Source organism: Natator depressus, chromosome 11, assembly GCF_965152275.1.
Source record: "Natator depressus isolate rNatDep1 chromosome 11, rNatDep2.hap1, whole genome shotgun sequence".
NCBI lineage: Eukaryota > Metazoa > Chordata > Testudines > Cheloniidae > Natator > Natator depressus.
In genome coordinates this window covers 17,517,715-17,535,448 of record NC_134244.1, presented here as the reverse complement: position 1 = coordinate 17,535,448, position 17,734 = coordinate 17,517,715, and the positions used below count along the sequence as shown (strand labels likewise).

Below are 17,734 nucleotides of genomic sequence, written 5' to 3'. Positions count from 1 at the left end.
TGACATATGTATATACTGAAATCTGACTTCCTTTGTACATATATCCATATACTTTTTCATTTGTGTGCATGCCAATCCACACATTTAAATATGCCTTTGGTTCTTTTATTGCTTCTTGCTGCCTGAGGGATCTTGCCACTACCAGCAAATGTAAACTTTCATGTTGTGTTAAGTCCCACTTTGATTATGAGTTGTTTTGTTTGACAATAGTAGATTCCATTGAGTAATAATATCTGACAATGTGCAAATAAAATACCTGTTCTTCTGTCAGCCGGGTTTACAGTCATAGGAAAAAAAACCACATAAAAGCAAGAAACAAACAAAAAAAATCAGGGCAGACACAAATCTTGCTTGAGTAAGAGTAAAAAATATAATCTGATTGGAGGAGAAAGAGGAGGAATCTAATTTTTTAGAGCACGAAGTCAGATATGCAGAAGCTGAGTGCACATCATTCACGTTTACTTTTGATTGATTAGTCACAGTTACTGGAAGGGCGCGCAAGTTTGGCATCTCTCTCTACTCTTAATAGGCACCTAAGGTGACATCCACTGGTATCCCAGCTGGTGTTTCCACCTGTTTAACCTCTTAAAACTGGCACAGAGCATGATGTTTATATATTTAAGGGGTAAAGCGTACAGACATAGGGCCAAGATTTAGTGAGAACACAATAATTGCTTTCCTTTTAACAGCAGGTGATGCATTTCCCACTGAGGAAAATATAATCCTGCTGCTTTAAGTCATAGTAGGAGCAACAGGAGAAAAAAACATGAGGAAACAGGAAATGTCACAGAGCTAGGTATTTGGAATTCCATTTGCAGATACCATGAAGCTCTGTAAGTAAAATGAAACTGTTAATTCACAGATTTAGTAAAGCTGCCAAGAAAGTCATCAGATGATGTTTAATCACTAATTCAAAATTTTCAAAGTACAGAAACTGGAAACAACTGTTCACTGTTCTGTCTTCTCATGTCTGTTCCCTGACAGCTGTACGTACAGTTGGCAGTCAAAAGGTTGAAATTATGCATACTTATAACAGCTTTGAGGGGCTAATCCTTACAGCATAAATGCGTCAGTTACAGTATTAACATCAATTACGTTCTGCAAGGACAACTAGCATATGTGCTATTCTGTAATTTTAATACAGTTGAATAATAACTTCTCCTAATTAATATATTCACATGTGCATACACTGTTAATAGTAATGACAGAAAATTGCAAATGTATATAGAACATTTGTACGACCCTCAAGTCTTGCTGTCTAAGGCCCTGATCTTGTAATCAGACTTTTGAACTCATATGGGGCTTTGATTATGTTAATGGGGCTTTTCATGGCTGTAGGTGATCTGACTGCAGGATCAGGGCCTTGTAAGTTCATAAGAGCAAGTTCATATGCCATCATACTATATGTGTTTGTACAGTGCCTAGCACAATGGGACCCCAAATCTAATCAGGCTTCTGGAAACTAGTATAATATAAATATTTGATAATAATGATGTATATGGATGGTACAAATAGGTTAATTCTCGATGAAGTCTGATCATCTGAGACTATTACATGAGTAAGAATGATGCATCACAATGTTACCATTCCACTGGAATTACAGTGTTGCCTTTTGGAAGATTATATATTTTATGAACTTTCCAAAAACTTTACCAGAATGCAAATAATAATCAGGGCACTAGTTCGTCCTTCTCTAAAGATTACATGTCCGTAAATTCCCTTTGTGTTTTGTAAGAATGTGAGTGCCAGGAAGGTTTCCTTTAGGTGATTATTGGAATGTGTACTGAAACACTGGTGCATGTAACCAAAGGCTATTTTTCACATAAAGCCATTATGGGGTGTCAATACTGGCAATAGATTCTCACAACTCTCAACAAAATAGTACATCTCAGCATTACTCCAACTCCCAAATTAAGTTTAGGATGTACTGTATCAGTTCAGGTCTGAATGCTGACTTTCTTAAACAGTGCTTTCACCATGTAGCACTGATCATAGTTAAGAGACTAATTACATTACTGTTGAAAGCAGAAATCTCAGCCTTGATTAATAGCTTGGCACAGATCTGAAAGAAGTAGCTTCAATCAAAAGAGCCTGATAGGGGACAATCTGGAGAATCTAGGCACCCATATGTAAAAGATACAGAAGCCACAAAAAGAGTTTAGATCTGTCAGTAAACTAATAATTGGCAGAAAACTCATTAGTATCTGAACCCTGTGTAAACTAAGCTGGCTATGTAACTCTGTGTTGTAGAGGAAGGATCATTGTGGCTCCCCTGAATATAATTTTGCTACTAAGGTGAACATTAAAGATAAACAAGTGTTTTCTGAATTATTTTCATTGGTTTATGTTCTCTATAATATTACACAAATATATCTGTTTTTTGGATACCTGTTTAAGAGGAAGAATGGTGCTGTAGTTTAGGCACTAGACCAAGTTTCAGGAGATCTGGGGTTCTAGTGCTGGCTTTGCCCAAGTCTTCCTGGGTGATCTCAGCCAAGTTACTTTGTGGCTCTGTGCTTTCCCATTTGTAATGATAAAATAATTTGTCTTTCTGAGGTGCTTGGAAACTATGGTGTCACAGGTTTCAGAGTAGCAGTCGTGTTAGTCTGTATCCGCAAAAAGAACAGGAATATTTGCGGCACCTTAGAGACTAACAAATGTATTTGAGCATAAGCTTTCGTGAGCTACAGCTCACTTCATCAGATGCAGCATCCATAGCTCACGAAAGCTTATGCTCAAATACATTTGTTAGTCTCTAAGGTGCCACAAGTACTCCTGTTCTTTTTATGGTGTCACAGAAGATCTTATCAATAAGCATTTGTGAAGTTTCGTAAAGCTAGGGTGTGCATTGTTCACGGATAGTTTGAGGATTCCATTTGCCTTCTTTTTTATCCTCTTCTTCCTCCATATTTTCTTTGTGGCTAGACAGTCACCTGCATATTCAGCATGCCTTTCTGGCCCCAGACGTCTGATGCACGAGCGCATGCTAGCATGGGGGTGGAATTCAGTCATCCACATAAATGATCATGGTTTTCAAATATGTGCTTAGGATGTTTTGTTTTACCATACAAGGTAGAAATGTAAATATCGAAGAAAAAGAATTTGCATGCTGCCCTCCTCTATTCCCCTCCAACCCTTGAAATCAAAGAAAAAGTGTCTGACGCACAAGAAGTAGCAAGGGGCCAGATTTTTAAAGGTATTTAGGTTCCTAAAGATACAAATAGTGCCTAAAAATACTTTTAAAAATCTGGCCCTGTGTTCTTTTGGTTCCTTCTTGATGTAGGGATGCCTAGCAAGGGAACCTGTGTTAATAGTCTCACTCCATGGTGACCTCTATGGGAGACTTGCCTGAGTAAGAAGTGCGGGGTCAAGCACAGTAGGAACAATAACTGTCAGAGAGCTCATTGTTACAGAGACTTAGGGCCTGATTCTCATTTAGACTGAGGCCACTTTAGCTCCACTCTGGCAGTATAAAGTGGCCTTAACGTGTGCGTCAGTTATTTTTGCACCCTTCTTAAGGTCCCTTTCCACTACTAGAGCTGTGTAAAATGTTCTTAGGATAAGTGAGAGACAGGGCCACAATGTTTGGAAGAAAGTAGGGAGAGACAAAGACAAGTGACTGCTCAACTGCAATTCTTCTCTAGGGCTCAGGCCCTAGAGAACATTGTGGCCCATTTCCTTTCTAAGGAAGGACTTTGACTTCATAGTTGACTGCTGACTCCATTTAAAGGTCCAAATCTTGCTCCCATTGACAAAAATCCCTTTGACTCCAATAAGAGCAGGAGTTGGCACTATGGGTCATGAGCATATTACATCCTGAAACTGATGCGTTGTTTTGGCGGGGAGTTATTGAGGCAGACTCTGAAACATGCATGACATGCATTTATGTAGAAATATGTAATAATTAGAAAGTCTTTATACTGACTAGCCTGGATTTTCTCTTGAAGCTTCTGCATGTAATTTATGAAAAAGTGTTATTTCATTACTCAGACATATATACAAAGGAAGCAAATTATCTTATTACATTCTGTGACCAGTCAAAGGAAGAGTTAAGTGGACCATACCCAGTTCTCTTAAAACATTAATTTCCTGTGTTGTCTTTAATTTCCATGATAATGAAATGTTGAAAATAGCCACTGGGTATTATTGTATGAAAGACAAATTAGATTATTCCAGTTAGATAGAAGTCCTCTCTTAGGGTTGTCATCAGGACATGATTACTGTACATTTTTCTATACATGAGAAATGTCAATCTTTAAAAACATTTCCTGCTTGAAAACAAGCAGTGATTTTTCAGGATCTTTTCATTTAAATACTGTCAAGCTGATGACAATGGAAGTGCTTTTTAAACAAATGATTAAGTACTATATTTAATGTTTTAAAATGGCTTTTTCCCCCAACTGGGCTTAATTGTAAGAGATAGGTGATGCAGATAGATGTTTAGCACTTTGCAGAATCAAGCCATATAAGATTCCATGGACATGCCTGGGCGAGTGCAATGGCTTCACTTGTATAGTTACCCATAGGTCTGTAACACTTTACATTTCATACTTTCTTGTGCAGTAGGCTTTTGCTTTATAGGTAAGAGGTGAGACTTTGATAAAGGGCTAACCTCCCTGTGGCTTTTAGTGGGAATTGGATAAATAACTCCCTTTGGTGGGAGTAGAATCCTATCCATGGTGCACAGTGTATATTTGTGGGGGGGAGGGGTGGTAAAAGGATCCTTCTGTCTCCTCTTATCTCTGCCCTGCAATTGTAGTGTTTTCATCTACCTGAGTGCAAGAGCTATACATAGCTTGTGGTGTGGGCCATCCCAAAAGGGAATCTGCAGAGGGGACCATACTCCCTATGTCCTGGCACAGACCACATTCTCCTTGTGTGCCAGGGAACGCCATTGTACACAATGGCTCCTGGAGCACCTGCTAGGGCACTGAGGTACTCTTCCAGCCACAATGCAGGGCAGAGCCTGTAAGATACAAGCCAGCCCTTTCTATAGAAATATATAATACATAGTAGTAAGTTTTTTGAGGGTAAGGGGAGGTTTAAATCTCCACCAGTTTCTAGGAGGGAAGCTTTTGGAAATTTCTGAAATATTTGGAAAAAAGTATGTTTCACTTTGGAGTTTCTCAATAAAGCTAATTTAAGCCTCAGAATGTTCATGTAATTTGCATATGCATCTGATCTTCAAACCTTTTGAGGACCATACGGTATATTGCCCATGATCCAGGCACGGGATATATGTGTGGATCAAATACATTTCATTGTCCTCACATATGTAACTTGTTAGTTACCATTATTTTTGAGTGCTCAAAAGCACAAGAGTAGCTTTACAAATGCTAGATGCTTCTAATGGACCACTATCCAAAGAATGGTTATGTACAATAAATAGTACACTAAAAATCATTTAAAATCAATATTTACTGTAAAGTTCTGCCGTTAAAACCACAGAAGGAAATTGGCAATTTCAGACACCCCAGAAGTCTTTCCTCCTGTTGGAGTGATATCTGAGTAATTTGGTCAAGAGTAAAATGACTTCAAGGTGAAGCTGAGTAATAATTCTCTTGCCCACACTCAGCATACGGCATCACTCTGATGTGGAAAAAGAGGCTTTGGGGCACATGGTTAATATATTCTAAAACAGTTTCAGGGTTGTTGTTTTTTAAGTGTCCCTTTTTTCCTCTCCGTCTCTGAACAGTGAGAACCACAGCTGCTGCGGAAAAGTCTGATGGTATTTCCACACTAGAACAATTCAAGTGGCTAAAACTTCTCAAAGTCTATAATAGAGCCTCCAGTTCAGTAACATGACTCATAACCTATAGCCCTAGATTTTCCAGTTGATCATGATAAAGATCTTTATAATGTTTGTGCTGTAATTCAGGTAAATATTATACAAGCATTGTTTCCAGTGAGTCAGATCCAGTGATGAGAACAAGTCTAGTGGAAGCCTAAAGGCTAATGCTCGCTCGCTCGCTCATTGTTTAAATAAATCACGTTAAGTCAGAATTAAATCTCCTGCAGACTGAAAGGATCATATTTAAGACAAATGGACAGTAAGTATTATACTGATGTATTTTAGACATAATGTAGAAGGGATACTTATTGTAAAGATATATTTTTGGAATGTTCACTTGCAATATGTATTATAAAAATGAAAAGCTAACATGTAAGGATAATCTGAATTGTCACCATATATCCTGAATTGCAGTCAGTTCACAAATACTCATCTAAGCCTATATTTCTGAATATTTTGAGCCTTCTTTTCTACAGTTTTGTATATGGTTCAGTCTTATTAGAATAAACAGAATATTTTGCAATACCTTCTTAAAGAATATTTCTAGGCATGTAGCTTTTAGGGGTGTGTTTTCAACTCAGTATGCGGGGATTTAACTACACAATTTTCATTAGTATTACTAAGAGATGAACAGCTAGAATGTCATGATTTCAGCTGAGAAGGTATCCTCTTACTGTGTACTAGTCCTATACCTTACTGCATCTGTGGATACAAAAAATGCTGAGCTACATTAAAGTTTTCAGTTTAAGATTTTTATAGAGGAAACAAAATTAATTTAACTTGTGTAACATTATTACTTTTTATGACTTGTTCAGTATCCACAATATGTGTAATGAAAACCACCTGTAGAAGTTGCAAGGCTGCACGGGGGATAAGTAATGCATTGGTCCTTTTCTGTATAAAATTACATAATAATATGATTAATAATACAACCCTCATGTGCAAGCAGTGAGGGGGGAACTGTGTGATTTATTTAACTATCAACCAGAGAGAAAAATTACTCATTTCCACTTTTTTCTACAATGACATGTAAAACCCAATTAAGCTGGCTTTTTGTAAGTGTTCCAGGGGAGATCTATCAAAAGCCATCTTGACCCCATCCTACCAGAGGGGAGGATGTGGAGCTGCAGTGTAGCTCCTCTTCATCCATTACTTTTGACTATAGGCTGATAATAGTGTTTGCTGCCCCTCTGCACCTCTTCTACGTTCCAAGCCACTGTATCTATTGTTGTCATAAGCATGGATCAAACTGTCCCTCTCCTGGTTTACCACCAAAGCAACCTTTCACAATTACCTATCATGAAGTGGTGCATAGTCACCTCACCAGCACACAGAAATACATCCCGGCATGGCTCCTTGCAACACATCTATCCCTTATTCAGGGCTGTTGGAGTGCTGTAGCAGCACAGAGTGTCTTGTGTAAGGCCCATGCAATGGGGTGAATTGTATCCCAGTGACACATCCCAGTGCCCGCTGTTTATACCCATTGAGTTTAGCAGGACTGAATCGGTGTAACAAAGAGCACAGTTTGACCTATTAAGTGTTTAATAGGCACATAGGCACAAATATTTCAGTTTTAATTTCAGACCTGTCTGGGATTTTGTTGAATTTTCTTATTATAGCTTGACATTAAAATTTGGCATATTCCTTTTGCTAAATCTGTCCTAAATCTGTCCTAAATCAGCCAAGGTCACATGATGGTGTCTAGCCTATACAATCTTTAGGAAATGCCAGACTTCAGATGATTAATCCCATGAATAGAGAGGGTTAGATTACACTGGTACATGCTATTGTCTCATGCTGGAAATGTAAACTCTTTCTTTATAACGTGGAGTCCAGGGTTAGTTTATTGGCTATACTGCAGTGCGTTGCTATTAGAGCTGGTTATCAGATATGTGACTTGTAAACCTGTTCTGCAACAAGTATTAAAATTTGTTTCCTCACCCAGATGCATAATTTAGTTGCTGTCTATAAGAAAGTGCATTATACGTTGCAGTATTTTTTTCCATTTGTGGGAAACAAATAAAACAGGGACCAATCCTGTGATCTTTACTGGGTTTTATTCATTTAAAACTATCACTGAAGTTAATGGGAATTCTGAATTAATAAGGAGAGTGTGATTTGGCCCACATTTTAGCACTGATCCTTTCTTTAGGCTCAGTCATATCCCATAGTCACTAGCCTGTGTTGAGTGCATTGAAGAACTCCAGCACTCCTGGGTGACATTTGGGAGTCAGGTCTACACTAAAAACTTAGGTCAATTTACAGCCACCACATTGGTTCATTTCCACACTACCCTTCTTCTGTCTGTGGTGCACATCCTCACTGGGACTGCTGCTTCCACCTTCTTTAGCGGGGCAGTGTGGGGGTCTGAGAGCCCGGGCTGCCAGTTCCATGCAACTCTCCACCCGGAGCTTGGCTTCCCCCCCCCGCTTTCAGCTTCCTGCTCCCCACCAGGAGCCTGGGTGCCCCCCTGGGTTCCCGGCTCCCTGTGGGGAGCACAGCAGCCACCCAGGTTTCCAGCTCCACGCTCCCTGCTGGGAGCATGGCTGCTGCCCAGGCTCTCAACAGGGAGCTCTGTGATGGCTCCCTGCTGGAAGCAGCCCAGCTGGGTATGGGGAGCTGGGAGCACAGAGGACAGCCAGGCTGGGAGCCAGAAACCACGCACAGGGAGCTCGGGCAGTAGCCCGACTAGGAGTGGAGAGTCAGGACCCTGAGGGCAGCTCATCTCTGAGTGGGAAGCTGGGGTATCTGCCCGGTTGGGAGTGGGGAGACGGGAGCCTAGGGAGCAGCCTGGCTCCAAGAAGGGAGGTGGGAGCCGAGGCAGGATGCAGCAGCCCAATGGGGAGCCAGGAGTCGGGGGAAGAGGGGTAGCTGACACCAATGTTAGCCAATAGCCGATGTAAGTAACCCGCAGTGTTTACACAGACACTCTAAACCGACATAAGCCCTATGCCTCTTGTGGAGGTGCTGTTATTATGTTGGTATAGTACGGCACTTACAAAGGCGGGAGCAAGGCTATAGTGGTACACTGACATAATTAGGTCAATGTAAATTGCCTTATGTTGACCTAACTCTGTAGTGTAGACCAGGGCTTAATCTTCCTGTGGAAGAAAGATACCTCTCAGAGCTCCTTGAAGGCAGGGTAAATACACATTACTGCATTCTTTTGTGTTTCCAGCCAGATCAGCTGGCCAGGAAAGAATAGAGGACATGGCTCTACCTTCACCTAATAACTCCCCACAGCTATTAAAGTGCTTCCACTGTCAGGGTGCTAGTGGGGAGCATTCCTGCTCTCCAAGGTGTGGCTAGAATGCAGGGACACAGAGTGGGGTGTTTCTTACATGACTTCCTTCAACTTGAGCACCCTCGGGGCAGCTGGATTTAATATGGCCCTTTGCTTTAGAGCCGAATCCTGCTCCCATTTAAATTAGGGGTTTTCAGTGGACCCTATTAGGAGCAGAACCAAAGTCATGGTGTGTTTGTGTGTGCGTGTGTATGTAAATAAAATAAATTCTAGGAGAAATTTGACTTTTTTTTTTACTTATTAGGATTTTATTGTTCTATTTTTAATAGATTGTAAAGTGTAAAGAAAATGGTTTTTTAGGACACTCCCTTCGGATTACATTGCTTTTTTACTCTTTGTTTCTCTCTCTCTCTCTCTCTCTCTGTATACTGTATCTAATATATGTATAGTGGAATATATAGTAGGTTACACCGGGGGTAGGGGCAAATTTTCTGCAGATGCAAATTGATGTAGCTGTGCTGAAGTCAATATTTATAAAATAACTGGAGTGCTATTATGCATGTGCAAGCCAGTCCAGCCGAGCTGGCCACAGTTAAGCAGATGTTACTTCAAAAACCTGCCTTAACAAGTTCAGTTCGCCAATCAAAAAGTTTGTGGCTAGAGCAAAGCGTCCTGTCAGACAGGCGAAAGAAAGACAGAGTGACGGCAAGAAACAATGAAAGGAAGATTCCTTTCAGCAGTCTCAGCAAAAGGGAGGCAAGGGGGGAGGATGTCTGGAGTCAAGGAAACCTCACCACTGCACTCACATTGCCCTTTCTTTGCTAGTCTTTCACTTCTCTGTTTTTATGACAGGCCAAAACATCCAGTAGCTACTGTATATGGCTTTGCAGCTGTTTTTTATCAGTATTGCTTTTGTTAGATAACAGACTAAGCTAGTGATTAGAGCCGAGTGGCTGAAAGCTGGGAATCCTGGCTGGTTTTTCATGCTTTGCCACTCTGGCAACCTTGGGTATTACATTTAAAATCTTGGTGCCTCAGTTATTATGGATAACATAATGGTACTTATCTCCTTCACAGGGCTGTTGTGATTATGCATATGTAGCATTTCTAAAGCATTTTGTAAGCTTCACATTGAAGGCACTATAAAGTATTTTTAATATATTTCTATAATGTAGCACTCTGCCAGGAATTGCAATGTGTATGTGAGGATGGTCATGGTAGTGAGAGGAAGGAAAGGGGACAAAAATATCCAGTTTGGGATTTACATATTGCTCACATGGATGACAATTTTAAGCTATACACTGCGGTTATTTTGAGTGAATACACAGGTTAAGTAGCCCTCTATATGTATGCAACCAGAGTAGTCTTTGCAAATGAACACTCCGCATCTGTGATAGCCACAGAAACTCTTCACTGGATTTCCCCAAACCTTCAGATGGATTCTATGAATGCTTTTCCATCCATGTTATAGCTCCCTGTCTCCTTCAATCCATCACTTCCATGAGTCACATGCAAGTACCATATGTATAAACAAATCTGATGCTTCCAACCAATACCTACTTTCAGTGTGTTCTGGTTGATTTATACTCATAAAAACAATGAAAAATTATTCAGAAATTGTAATTACCTGAGAAAGTCAGAAGTTGATTAATTAAAGGCTTCAATTTTTATGTTGCATTTCTCTGATTGTTAACATTTCTGGACATATGGCATCAGTACTTATACTGTGTGATGTTTGTTAATGTAAATTGGATTTGACAAACAAGATTATAGCTAATTATTTCATTTAAAATGTATATATTGTGTAAGATAAATTCATAAACATGTTGCACAGTATTTATTTTACAGCTTTATTTACTTGACTGTCTGCTTTTGCTATCTAGTAAACTTCTTTCGGTTTCAGTGGCTACCTTTTCACCCATGACATCTTTAAGATACAAAGGTTTCTGTCAGATAGTTTCTCCCCTTCTAAAATTACACTTAGTCATTAGCAATTTAGAAATATCTGAATGTTTCCTTAGCTCCTAAAACTTAGATCATTCAACAAAAATAAATGTTGCCAGATTCAGTTGGACTGTATTGTTATGTAGAGATCTCGTACAAAGGACCAGGTTCTCTCCTCTGTCTGACCACTTTACACCACAACTCAGCACAAAAAAGCCAACCTGGCATGACTGAACCACCTTGCTGAAAGGGAACCCTATGGTGACATAGAGACAGCACAGTAGTTCCTAGACCAGCACCTATTGCCATTCCTTTGGCTGGCACTAAGAGCATGTTCAGAACTTCCCTCACCCAGCTATCTGTGGCTGCTGTAATGGCCTTTGGGATCTTTGGCAGTTGGTGCAGATTTAGGGTGATGAGATGTCCCGATTTTATAGGGACAGACCTGATTTTGGGCTTATATAGGCTCCTATTATCCCCCACCCCTTGTCCCGATTTTTCACATTTGCTGTCTCGTCACCCAATGCAGATTAGAAGAGCCCTAGAACTACTACTTTTACTTATACCGGAGATCAGCCCAAATAAGGGGAAATGCTTAAAGCTGCCTTTGCAAACCTCCTTCCCCACCTATGTTGCATTTTATACTCTTTGGCTACAACAGAGGATCAGGGCAAAAAAACTCTGCTTAAACTTAATTCATAACAGGCCACATCCTGATTTACTTATTATTCTGTTCTTATTCAGGGAAATCTCATATTAGTATCAGTGGGAGTTTCGTCTGAATAAGGACTGAATACAAAGTGAGAGAGGATGTCCAGTTTTGACCTCTAATAATAATGAAAAATGGATATCCACTTCTATAAAGGAGACATGATTATGATGCTATCAATACTATTTATCTTCATAAGGTCTAGTTTTGATAATCACATTGACAGCATATATATCTGATACACTGTTCTCCTAAACTGGGCTACTAATACTCAGCAACTAACTCATTTAGCATTCAAAATTCAAACGTTCTGGCATTATATCGATCATTCTGTCCCATCTCAGGTTAATTCCAGTAAAGGCTTAAAGTACTCTATTTTTCTTATTAGCCATACTCTCCCTGATGTATTTCATCCGCAAGAAAAGCAAGCAAGCAAGCAAGCAAGCAGCTCTGTGTCTTGAATTAAATACAGTTGGTATGTCATCTCAAGACAAAACGCATTTACTTCATTTTTTTATTCATGCAGCCAAACAGAATAGCTTGCTCAAGATTTAAGAGGAGGAGATACCACTCCTGCAAGCAACCACCACCAGGGAGATTTGTGGCCCAGAAGGAGTGCTGACTGCTAACTTTTTTAGATGCTTGTGCCAGCAAGAAAACTAAGTTCTAGACACATTCATTTAGCTTTTTCATTCCTGTTTTCCTCCCCACCCTTTGTTATCCCTTCCATTCGGAATTGACCCCCCCCCTTTCATTCATATCCCTTCTATCTGTCCACTTCTTCTGCAAAATCTTCCACTAATAATCCATCAGATAAACAGATTAAAATAGTTATGTACATTTTTAAATGGACTATGGGCATATTGCGCCCCCCCCAGTGTCTTGTTTCTAAAATTGTTCTGTCTGTCCAGCTCAGTCATTTTGGGATTTTATACTGCCACCCACCACCATAGTATCTGAGCACCTTCCACCTAAATCAATAGCAAGAGCAAAGTCCCTAGTGGACTCTATGGAGTCTGTTTCCTGCTTGGGATCAAAACTCTGCTCTTTGTTTGTTTTTTGAGGAGGGGGCAGCTGGTAGTGGTTTGGGAATAGAAGAGATGTTGCACTGTGAGCATCACTTATGGAGGAAAGGCTTTCTCAAAGAGGAAGGTTTTGCAACATTTCCTAAAGACGGACAATCTGAATTCACCTTATCGCCTATGTGAAATGGTTCCACAGTCCTTGACCAAGGATGCTTTGTCCCCAGCTCTCAGGTGCTTCCTTGTGAGCTTTGTGATCTGTATGTTGCAGAGGAGTGCAACTGTCACAATGGTTCATAGATTGAAATTTGGTCTTTGATGTAGTGGGGAGTTGATCCATCAGTTGCTTTGAACATTAGGATCAAGGCATTATACTGGCATCAAACGCTGACGAGGATCCAGTGGAGGGATTTGAGCACATCAGGCGATGCTTACAACAGCTTAAGCCAGGGAGAAGAAGGCTGTACCAGCTGGAGCCAGTGCATTGTCTTCACATTCAGCTTCAGATACCATGAGTTGCAGCAATCCAGCGTGGGGATGACACATGCATGGATCAGTGTGGCCACTACCTGGTCCTCCAGATTTAGCGAGGAATAAAAAAACAGAACTTTAAATAGGTCTGTAACACTTCAATGGAAGGCATGAACAATGTCTTGGTCAGCTCTTACAGGGAAGTTCTTAGAGGCAACATGTTCATTTTATTGTTCTATGTTTGTGCAGCACCATGCAAACTTATAGCACTCAATAAATAACAATTAAAATAGTTACGACTTGAAGTCAAGGGAGATATGCTTATTTAGTGCAGCTGAAGAGCTGGCCCTCTGTTTTTCATCTGGATGAGCCATGGCAACAGGATTCCCCTGGGGATGGTGAAATGTTTCTATTCCTGCCTCTTTAGCTTCTCCCTTTCACACTGAAGCGCCAGTAGGGAAACTCTGTTCTGTGTCTTATGTAAATGCTTTTTATGAGGTTTTTTTTAATCACACTCTTTGACGATTAGGATGAGGGCAAGAAGGGATTTGTAGGGTAAAGCATCAAGTTGAAATTAATTTGGTGAGTGTGAGCAGAATAAATTGGCAAATTATGTTACCTTTTTGGCTACCTTCTCCTCCTCCATTTGCAGATCATCTTACTCCTACAACAGTGCTATCCAGCTACCTCCTGTGGTTTTTCTTGCATGACAAGGCCCATCTCAGAGACATATTATCTAGAGGTGAAGCCTGTGAGGGAGAGAAAAAAAAACCCTGGCAATGTCCCTTAATAAAAAAAGCATGTTCATTCTCCAACAACTTTCCTCCAGGTGAGAGAGCTGGATAGAATTTGTCATGATCACTCCTAGATTAGCCAGTCCATAGCCATATGCTGCTCACCTGCCTCATTACTTCTGCACATGAGGACAAAGTGCCTCTAGAAAATGCCCAGTCTCCACCAGCCCTGGAAGCAAGAGTCCAGGCTTGAGCTTCCTGCCTTGCTAGATGCCCAATTTGTGACCCTTAGCTGATGTAGAGCGGCATAAATCCACAGAACTGTTTTACCCCAGCTGAGAGTCTGCCCCTGTCTTGCAACCCTAATTCATGTTGAGTTGTAGTCCCATGAGTAGATCCACTGTGTCTACTCATCAAGACCGAGGGTTGCAGGATCAGTCTCTTTAACTGTCTTGTGCTGTTTCAGGCTTTATTAAACTCTACTCTCATATATGTGGATAGTGACATTTGAATGGGTGCAAAGCCAAAACTAGGCAGCAGCAGAAATGAGACCCAGCTGATTTTTATGAAAATAACTGGCTTCAGAAGAGTTGGTAAATCAGCTTTAATCACTTCAGCTGAGATTTAATATGAACTGTTCACTCAGGCTTAAGTAATTTTGAACAATTAAGAAATCTGCTCAACATATTTGTTAAAGCCATCATTACTGTTTTCACCAGAATGTTCATAATGCACACAGCATGAGAAGAAGGCTCTTGCCAGTTTTTTGCTCCACTGAAAGTTTTTTAAAATGTGCAGTTTGATTTTAATTGCTAATAAAATTAACAATGAAACTACCATGTTGAAATCATGTAAGAAAATAGTAAATTGGTGAAAAGAGCTGTTTTAAAAGACCTTCCTTTCATTGGCTTGCACTGTTTAGCAATAGCAGTTATTTAACTCTAAAGGTGGGCAGTCTGGCACCAGATGCAGTGCTGAAGGAAGTGACAGAAATACCTAATACAAGGAGCTTTTATATTTTTTCCATGTGTTTTATTTTTAGTGCACTGCTGAATAATATTGGATAACAGATAGCTCACTTAAATCCCCAATTCTCCTAACACTTGGACACATTTAAAATACACATATATATTATATATATATAATCTCCCCGGGGGCTGTTGGAAAAAGCCTATTCCATCAGAAGGTTATGTAGCAGGATGATAATGAAAAATAAATATTTTTTAAACATTATAATATTCTCCAGAGGAGCTCTCCCCAGAACTAAAGCTTAACCCCAGGCAGCTTTCCAAAGTCCTTCAAAGATAAACTAGTGCCTCCCCTCATGGGATCATAGCTTAGGTCTTCATCTCTCTGGTCAGCGTCACTAGCTACTTCTGGTTTTTGCTACTGTAGGTTGCTAGTTTCAACAGAGTTTACTGACTAACTTTATTATTATTATTTTTTAAATATTTCCCTAAGGCTATGTCTACACTACGAAATTAGGTCGAATTTATAGAAGTCAGTTTTTTAGAAATCGTTTTTATATAGTCGATTTTGTGTGTCCCCACACTAAATGCTTTAAGTGCATTAAGTGCATTAACTCGGCGGTGTGCTTCCACAGTACCGAGGCTAGCGTTGACTTCCGGAGCATTGCACTGTAGGTAGCTATCCCACAGTTCCCGCAGTCTCTGCCGCCCATTGGAATTCTAGGTTGAGATCCCAATGCCTAATGGGGCAAAAACATTGTCGCGGATGGTTCTGGGTACATGTCGTCAGGCCCTCCTTCCCTCCCTCCCTCTGTGAAAGCAACAGCAGACAATCGTTTTGCGCCTTTTTTCCTGAGTTACCTGTGCATACGCCATACCACCGCAAGCATGGAGCCCGCTCAGCTCACTGTCACCCTACGTCTCCTGGGTGCTGGCAGACGTGGTACTGCATTGCTACACAGCAGCAGCTCATTGCCTTGTGGCAGCAGACAGTGCAATAGGCCTGAAAACCATTGTCATCATGTCCAAGGTTCTCCTGGCCGCCTCGGTAAGGTCGGTTGGGAGCGCCTGGGCAGATATGGGCACAGGGACTGAAATAGGAGTGACTCGACCAGGTCATTCTCTTTAGTCCTGCCGGCAGTCCTATTGCACCATCTTCTGCCGAGCAGGCAGGAGAGGAGGATGGCTAGCAGTCCTACTGCACCGTCTGCTGCCAGCCAAAGATGTAAAAGATAGATGGAGTGGATCAAAACAAGAAATAGACCAGATTTGTTTTGTGTTCATTTGCTCCCCCCTCCCTTCCTCCCTCCCTCTGTGAAATCAACAGCCGACAATCGTTTCGGTGAGGTATCGGTGAGGGGCACCTTGAAAAGTTTAATGGAGATTCAGTCCTGCCTGAAATACCGGGGGGAGGGATAGCTCAGTGGGTTGAGCATTGGCTTGCTAAACCCAGGGTTTTGAGTTCAATCCTTAAGGGGGCCATTCTGTGTGACAGTTGTTTTTGTGTCCCCTTGATGTAAAGCCACCCCCTTTGTTGATTTTAATTCCCTGTAAGCCAACCCTGTAAGCCATGTCATCAGTCGCCCCTCCCTCCATCAGAGCAACGGCAGACAATCGTTCCGCACCTTTTTTCTGTGCAGATGCCATACCACGGCAAGCATGGAGCCCGCTCAGATCACTTTGGCAATTAGGAGCACATTAAACACCACGCGCATTATCCAGCACTATATATGCAGCACCTGAACCTGGCAAAGCAAAACCGGGCGAGTAGGCGACGTCAGCACGGTGACGAGAGTGATGAGGACATGGATACAGACTTCTCTCAAAGCACGGGTCCTGGTAATGTGGGGATCATGGTGCTAATGGGGCAGGTTCATGCCATGGAATGCCAATTCTGGGCCCAGGAAACAAGCACAAACTGGTGGGACCGCATAGTGTTGCAGGTCTGGGACGATTCCCAGTGGCTGCGAAACTTTCCCATGCATAAGAGCACTTTCATGGAACTTTGTGACTTGCTTTTCCCTGCCCTGAGGTGCAAGAATACTAAGATGAGAGCAGCCCTCACAGTTGAGAAGCGAGTGGCAATAGCCCTGTGGAAGTTTGCAATGCCAGACAGCTACTGGACAGTTGGGAATCAATTTGGAGTGGGCAAATCTACTGTGGGGGCTGCTGTGATGCAAGTAGCCAACGCAATCAAAGATCTGCTGATATCAAGGGTAGTGACCCTGGGAAATGTGCAGATCATAGTGGATGGCTTTGCTGCAATGGGATTCCCTAACTGTGGTGGGGCCATAGATGGAACCCATATCCCTATCTTGGCACCGGAGCACCAAGCCGGCGAGTACATAAACCGCAAGAGGTACTTTTCAATAGTGCTGCAAGCACTGGTGGTTCACAAGGGACGTTTCACCGACATCAACGTGGGATGGCCGGGAAAGGTACATGACGCTCGCATCTTCAGGAACTCTGGTCTGTTTCAAAAGCTGCAGGAAGGGATTTTATTCCCAGACCAGAAAATAACCATTGGGGATGTTGAAATGCCGATAGTTATCCTTGAGGACCCAGCCTACCCCTTAATGCCATGGCTCATGAAGCCGTACACAGTCAGGAGCTGTTCAACTACAGGCTGAGCAAGTGCAGAATGGTGGTAGAATGTGCATTTGGACGTTTAAAATCGCACTGGCGCAGTTTACTGACTCAGACCTCAGCGAAACCAATATTCCCACTGTTATTACTGCTTGCTGTGCGTGCCACAATATCTGTGAGAATAAGGGGGAGACGTTTATGGCAGGGTGGGAGGTTAAGGCAAATCGCCTGGCCGCTGGTTACACGCAGCCAGACACCAGGG

At 41.5% G+C, this 17,734-nt stretch overlaps 1 protein-coding gene across 10 annotated transcripts in view; it reads left to right on the top strand.

The window, feature by feature from the left end:
- Positions 1-17,734, top strand: part of NCKAP5 (NCK associated protein 5) — a 587,437-nt gene that overhangs the window by 186,940 nt on the left and 382,763 nt on the right. The window lies entirely within an intron of this gene.